The following is a 7,717-nucleotide window of genomic DNA, read 5'->3' as shown; positions in this document are numbered from 1 at the left end:
GCCTTCTTTTTTTTTTACTTCATCGTTATCATTTATTTCTTCATCTTCATATTTATCTTTATTTCAAAGCTTAATTTCAAATCTGTAGTGAAACAACAGGCGAAACATGTCAAATTGAACATGTTGCAGCAACATCTATACACAATTCGAAAATGTTAAAACGACGTAATTTTCAACCAATTGTGAAACCATAAAAACTCTGCTCATCTACGGAAAAATGCCTTTCCAACGGTGTTCTTGGTTTTGAAATCGGTTCGGTAGAATCGCCAAACGAACGGAGACAAAATTTATGTTAGCGTATTAATATATAGATAGTTTGGCGCTTACACATATGTGCTTTTGCCTCCAATTTGTGGCGGTCCTCTTGATGTTGTCACACAAAGGGGAGGAACCTACAGCGAGTGTATTTTTATGAGAAGCTGTTTTTCATGACAGGAATACACTCGGAGGTTTGCCATTGCCTGCCGAGGGCCGACCGCTGTTAAGAAAAAACCCCTTTTTCTCCATTTTTTTCACTCATTCAATTTTTCACTTTCATTTTTTTGCTCACTCACTAAGGGCCTAAAAGAATTTTTTGGTGACTTTAAAATTGAAGCACATTCATGTGCTATTTAACATTTCATCAGATAATTTGTTCCGCTTTTTACATGAAATACCAGTTACAACTGAAAAGATTATTTGTTACTCAGCGCTTCAATTGGTTAACGTAAGAAAATTTTCGAAATTGTCCTTATACCTTTTAACAATTATATACCATTTCACTCCACATCACATCTTCAGAACGATTAATTACGTAAGAATGTCGAATATTCTTGAATTTTGATCAATTATGCAACAATAACTGCGTCAAAAGAAAATCCCTTATTTGTATGAAATGTCCCTTTTTTCCCTTTTAATAATTTTTGATGCAAAATATCCCTCAAAGAGGGAAATTACCCACAATCTGGCATCACTGATCCAGAGGCCAAGCCCTTTCATTTGACACCTCATTTTTGAAAATCGGGAGAACGGTGTAAATATCATAATTTTAAACGAGGTGGCAACCCTATTAAAAAAATATATCCTTTCTGCACATCCAGAGGTCAAGCCCTTTCATTTGACACCTCATTTTTGAAAATCGAATGAACGGTGCAAATCTTATGCAATTAACAAAATTGCCTTCGCACAGAATAGTAGTAGCCACACCAACTTTCCGCGAATATTTGCCGCAGCATTTTCATTCATTTATGAAGGAGAACGACAGCAGTGAACCTTCGCGAAGGCATCGCTGCCACTTATAGCTACATATATGAACGCACGCTGTTTGGTCCACCAATACATACGCGTACGAACAACAGCGGAAATTTTTTCTACCTAACATTCGCGAACGCGAACTATCTGGACTGGTTTTATGCTTCACGTTCGCGAAGGAGAATCAATACAGAATATTTGATACGTTCACCTTCGCGTTCGCGTACGAAGGTGAGTGAATATTTCCGAACCCTGGCCGAAAGTGTGGTTCAAAAAAAAGGTATACAAAAATAAAAAAACTAAAGAATCGTATTAATTTAATAGTGGCCATTGGGAAGACAAATGAAGAAGCAGAGAATAGGAATATGTCTATTTCTTTTTATTCATCGCTGTTACGACAAGAATAGATACTTGAGTATGTATGTATATTAGGGCGGTCAATTTATATGGCGGATTTTTTTGGCTATGCGCGTAGGGTATTTTACGTGAAACTCTGAGACAATTTGTCGAGGAAACTATTAAAATAAAATTAATGCCAAATTGCGAAAATAATTTTTTTTTCCTTAGGAACGTTTTATTGGACTGTAGAGGTTTTTCCGCAAATTTGCTTTGAATTTCACGTAGAATACTGCTATGCAATATCCACATAACCAAATAAAATTTACCCACCTTAATGTGCATACCTACGCTAGTACGTAGCCCAAAATTATAAAATAATCGCCGCTGAGGTTATTGGCCCGTAGTTATAGTCAAAATAAAGTCGACTCTAAAATTAAAAGCATAACCTTGAATGGGATATCTATAAAAAAAAACCTGCTTTCAACTTTACAGTCGCCTTAGTTTGGACTATAATTACAGGCCATTGATTTTAAATCTAAAATAGATCGCACCAATAATTTTGTCAGTGTGGGATTTCCTTTTACAACTCAATTTGTAATACTGAAGCGAATACACTGTAAAAAATGTATTTATGTATGTTGGTTTTTTTACTTATGACTATAAATTCTTGGAAGCATTTTAGCTTCTTTTGAATGCCAAATTGTTATATTTTTTTACATAAACGCGAAACATTTATTTACATTGATTGAATTAATGTGGAAACCCTTCTATGAAATTCTGCCAAAATAATTGTGTGTAAATATGTAAGATGCCTACTAAGTATTTTGTAGAAAATTCTTTCCTTAACTTTTTTTTCTTGGGCATCTGTATTGAGTGTTTCATTTAACCTACATTAAATTAAACTGGTGGCAATCCTCTTCTAAAATGTTTTATAAATAAGTTGTTTAATTCAATTCCCGTAACAACATTTTCAGAATAAAGTTATTGAAACCTCTAGCATTTGATATCCATATTAGAATATTTAATTTATTTAAAATTTCTAAACAAGTGGCAATCTTTTCAAAAATATTTTCGAAATAAAGCTCTTTGTACCCCAAAAGCTTTGATACTTATATAAAAGTATTTCACTAAACTTGCTAACTAAAATTGTTCTTAATTTCCAAACAGGTGACATCCTTCCTTAAAAATAAATTTCGAAATAAAACCTTTCGAACCTCTATAGTTGGATACCCATATTAAAACATTTTACTCAACTTGTTAAATTAAATACATTTCAAGTTCTTAACTGGTGGCCTTCAAAAATATTTTAGAAATACAAATTTAATTAAAATATAAAAAAAGTAAATAAATAAAATTTAATTAAAATATTAAACTTTACTTGTTAAACGAAATGATTCAAAAGCTCTTAACTGGTGGCATCCCTCTTCAAAAATACTTTGGAAATAAAGCTATCGTTCTGATACCTATATTAAAATATTTCACTAATTAAGTAAATTGATGCTAAGTTTGTAAACAGGTGGCAACTCTCTGAAATATTTCGAAATAAAGATTTTTTGATGTAAGCTTTCTCGATAAAAAATAATGGTTAATTTTGGGTTCTTATTTCTCTATAATTTTTATCTTTAGTATAACCCTTATTTTCAGATTAAATATTTAGATCATAGAAAATTTAAAGCAGTCAAAGAAACTTTGTTATCAGTATAAAGGTTAAAAATGATTGACAAAAAATTTTAACTCAAAATAGAGATTATTTTTAATCGAAAAAACAAAAATATCAAAATAACGATAAAATGTTACCGAAAAAATTGAAAATCCAAATTTAACGATTTTTTTGATTGAAAAAATAAAAAAATACCGAGTTTATATTTCATATTGTATAAATCTGGGTATTAAATTAAACTTTTTTAATTTAATTGATTTTGAATTACGAACTGGTGGCAACCCTTTTGAAAAATATTTTCGAAGCAAAGATTTCTTAAACTGCTCCCTCAAATGAGATTTTGGGCCACCCTTGAATAGCAAACAATTTTCGCAAGTGATTTTACCGTGTACTTATTTCAAATATTCTTGTTGGGGAAACTTGAAGTGAGTGTCGCCCATAGAAAGAGAGAGAGAGAAACTAAATTGCATGCACAATATGAAAATTTCGCGGAGAATGAGACGTGAGAAAAGATGCGTTGGGATAACTACAAACCAATTTGCGTCTATTTTTTGGCCACATCCGACGATGCACCAACCGAACAACAAACACAACTAGTATAACAACAACCACAGTGTTGGCGTTGGTACGATGGCGCTGCGCGATGATGACGCGCCAACAACGACTATAGCAGCGATTTGAACGACTTGGCCGACTACGAAAGGCTATTGCGACTGCGACATAGAGACAGCGACCGCTTTGCTGTTTGCCGTTTGGCAGGCCAAACCGAAACAAACCGAGCCATGGCACGGCAGTCGTCAGTCAGTTGGCCAACAAAGTAGCAGCAGCCAACAACGTGTGGTGTGCTAGCTGGCACCAAAAGTGGCGGTGTGCCCTTCGGGCGATTTTCTTGGATCGCAATGCATCCAAGAAAATCGCCAACACGGCAGCCAGAAAAATACGGGCAGCAAAATCAGCAGCAGCCAAAACGACAGCAGCAAATCAACACAGGAAAAAGCCAAGAAAAAAATACATAAATATATTTCGTCTTCATAGTTGCCGATCCGTTTTTTTTTTCCAACACACAAACGCTGGCCAAGAGCAACTAAAGTGATGTGATTTTTGTAGTAAATGGGTAGTCCAAGAATTAAGACAAATACACAAAACAAAGATTGGCTGGCCAATCAACACACTTGGCCAACAACTCACAAAGTCATCACCAATTGTCATGAAATGGTAAAGCATATGATGCTGACAGACTGGAGCTGATCACAGCAACAAGAACAACAGCGGGCTGTGAAGCGGGTTTGCAAAGTGCCAACCGGAAATAGCCGGAAATCAGATTGACCGGCATTGATAGTTGCCAATCAGCGGTGGCTGCGCTGGTGCCTACGTACAACCAACTACCAACAACAACTGGGTAAAGCAGTAATCAAGCAAAAAAAAAAATACGTCCGTCTCAATCATGCAGCTGCCAACAGCGAGCGTCGCGCACCAACAGATGCACGCGTTGGTCGAACGCACGCACCAAACGAAATCACCCAAGATGTGGTCGATTGTCAACAAAGCAACGCTTCAAACTAACTACAAATAGTGCGGGAGTTAAACCAAGCTTCAGAGCACTTGTAGCCAAAGTCAACAAGAATCAGCTGCAAGCCTGACCCACGAAAAAAAAACATGAAAAAAAGTGGAAATAACACCGAGCAGGAGCAGCATGGGAAGCTGGTTGTTGCCCAAGAAAGCCATTGTTTTAAATCTTTTTGGCAACAGGCAACGCCAAAAATGATGAAGTCGCCCGGCCGTGCTTACAAAATGTCAACACCGTGTCAAGCAAGCCAAAACGTGTGTGCGGCTCCAACACACTTCAGCCAAGCATGGCCAATTGGCCAGAAAGTGAAGCAAGCTGGCTGGCCGTTGGTAGCGCACGCATAACGCTGATGAACGCGCTAAAGGATGCACACGCGCGGCCGAGTAGTGAAACTAAAGTGCGACTAAACGAAAAAATACTTAATCTAAGCTATATATAAAAATACATAAATACTATATTCATAATAAAAATTAAAAAAAAAAAAACTAAAATATAAGACAGTTTCACGCGTAAACCACCGTTGAGCTAAAGCTTAAAAAAATGCAATAGCATCCAGCAAGGTGCTCAATCATCCACGTGCTTAATTCACAACCAAAAATATAATTAAAAAATTAATCAACTTAAAAAGACAAGTAATCGGTTTGTGTAGTGACACTAGAGCAAACACATACATATATACATAAATATGCTAATATGTAACCGTAAACAAACTAAGCTTAATTCGTACAATAATAGTTTCAAGTAGAAGCTACATTCTAACTAAACATATAAATTTAACAACCTTCTATTGCGGTGGTTCATTCAGCAAACCACATGAAAATCCATAAATACGTAAAAGAACATAATCAGTAGTAAGATACGTACTTATATATAAATATACTTACTTTATCGCAACGAACATAATGCAAAATCGGTGAATTACCACACGAAATCAGTTGTCAACGATCCTATTCGGGTTATCGGAATAAAGCTGTCGATTTACATCTGTTTCAAATTTACCTACAAGGAAGAGGATGAAATTTTCTTGAAGCGATATAAATATTAAAATTCTGGTGAGTTTATAAAATACTATGTTCATAAACATATCGAACTTTTAATAATATAGAGAATTCATTCGAAATTTACGTTTTTGGAGATTTCATCAGCTGACACCCAGGGCAATATGTATTATAGAGGGCTGCTTGAATTCATTCAAAACGGCTTGTGAATTATTCAATATACAAAACGAATGAATGATTTTGGTTTAAATTTTTTTTGAATTTGAATGAATACCTGTTCTGATGTGTCGATATTACAATATTCAAACAAAGTGAAAATAAATTGAATTTAAATACCCAGCAAACATTTGGAGTCATAAATGAGTCTTTAAGGAGTCCCATTTCGGAGCCTTTGTGCTCATTATGAGCTCATTTAAGAGTCCGAAATGAGGGTGTTTCCCTTCCTGCGAAGGTCGACCTATATGAGCTTAAATTCATACATCAAATGAGCCTCAATATGAGTCATATTGGACTCTTATTGGCCTCATATACGGCTCATTTTGGACTCTTTTTGAAGCTCTTAAATGACTCTTATTGGCCTCATAAATGCCTACTTTCGGAGCTCCTTGTATGCTGTTCTGTGACTCCTATTGGCTTTATTCTTCAACTCTCTTAATGAACTTACTTTAGAGCCATGTTAGCAAGGAATTCATTTCAAATACTGTTGGATATTTATATACAAACCTCTGCGCATACATATATACATATGTTCATATATTGCAGCATTCATGTAATAGCAGTTGCTGCAGCTAAATTTTGTTTAAATATAAATAAATACATTTCTAGTCGTTATTGTTTTTATACTGGCACAAAGTGCTGGCTCATAACTTGGATCATATATGACTCCTAAAAGATTCATATTAGAGTAAAAAAATGTTTGTTTCATATTTCTTACTTACCTAGGACCCCTTTCCGACTCATATATTCTGAGCGCTCAGAATATGTTTGCGGGGAAATTTCTAGTCGTTATTGTTTTTATACTGGCCCAAAGTGCTGGCTCATAACTTGGATCATATATGATTCCTAAAAGATTCATATAAGAGTAAAAAAATGTTTGTTTTTGAAACTCATATTTCTTACTTACCTAGGACTCCTTTCCGACTCATATATTCTGAGCGCTCAGAATATGTTTGCGGGGTAAATACAAATTTTTTGTATGAATATCCAAAAATATTTTTTCTGTGTGCTGTATATGAGGCCAATAAGAGTCCAATATGACTCATATTGAGGCTCATTTGATGTATGAATTTAAGCTCATATAAGTCGACCTTCGCAGGAAGGGAAACACCCTCATATCGGACTCTTAAATGAGCTCATTATGAGCGTAAAGGTTCCGAAATAGGACTCCTTAAAGACTTCTTTATGACTCCAAATATTTGCTGGGGCACCTATTTTAACCAGGCAAACATTTGGAGTCATAAATGAGTCTTTAAGGAGTCCTATTTCGGAGCCATTACGCTCATAATGAGCTCATTTAAGAGTCCGATATGAGGGTGTTTCCCTTTCTCCGAAGGTCGACTTATATGAGCTTAAATTCATACATCAAATGAGCCTCAATATGAGTCATATTGGACTCTTATTGGCCTAATATACGGCTCATTTTGGACTCTTTTAAAACAATTATTGGCCTCATATATGAATCATTTCAGACTCTTTTCGAGCCTCTAATCAGCCTCATAGATTACTAAATTCGGACTCTTATTTTAGGTTGTTCTTTGAGTCTTGTTGAACGCACTATATTTGCAAAAGCATTCAGCAAAAAATCCTTTTAAATAACATGCATACATACTTACGTGCATACACACATTCCACCATGCATGCAATAGAAGCAGCTGCAGCTAAATTTTGTTCATTTATTGTTTTCTAATTATTTTCAATTTCTGT

Source organism: Rhagoletis pomonella, unplaced genomic scaffold (assembly GCF_013731165.1).
Source record: "Rhagoletis pomonella isolate Grant_MI unplaced genomic scaffold, Rhpom_1.0 Rhpom_scaffold_00006, whole genome shotgun sequence".
Taxonomy (NCBI): Eukaryota; Metazoa; Arthropoda; class Insecta; order Diptera; family Tephritidae; genus Rhagoletis; species Rhagoletis pomonella.
This window is presented reverse-complemented; position numbering follows the sequence as displayed.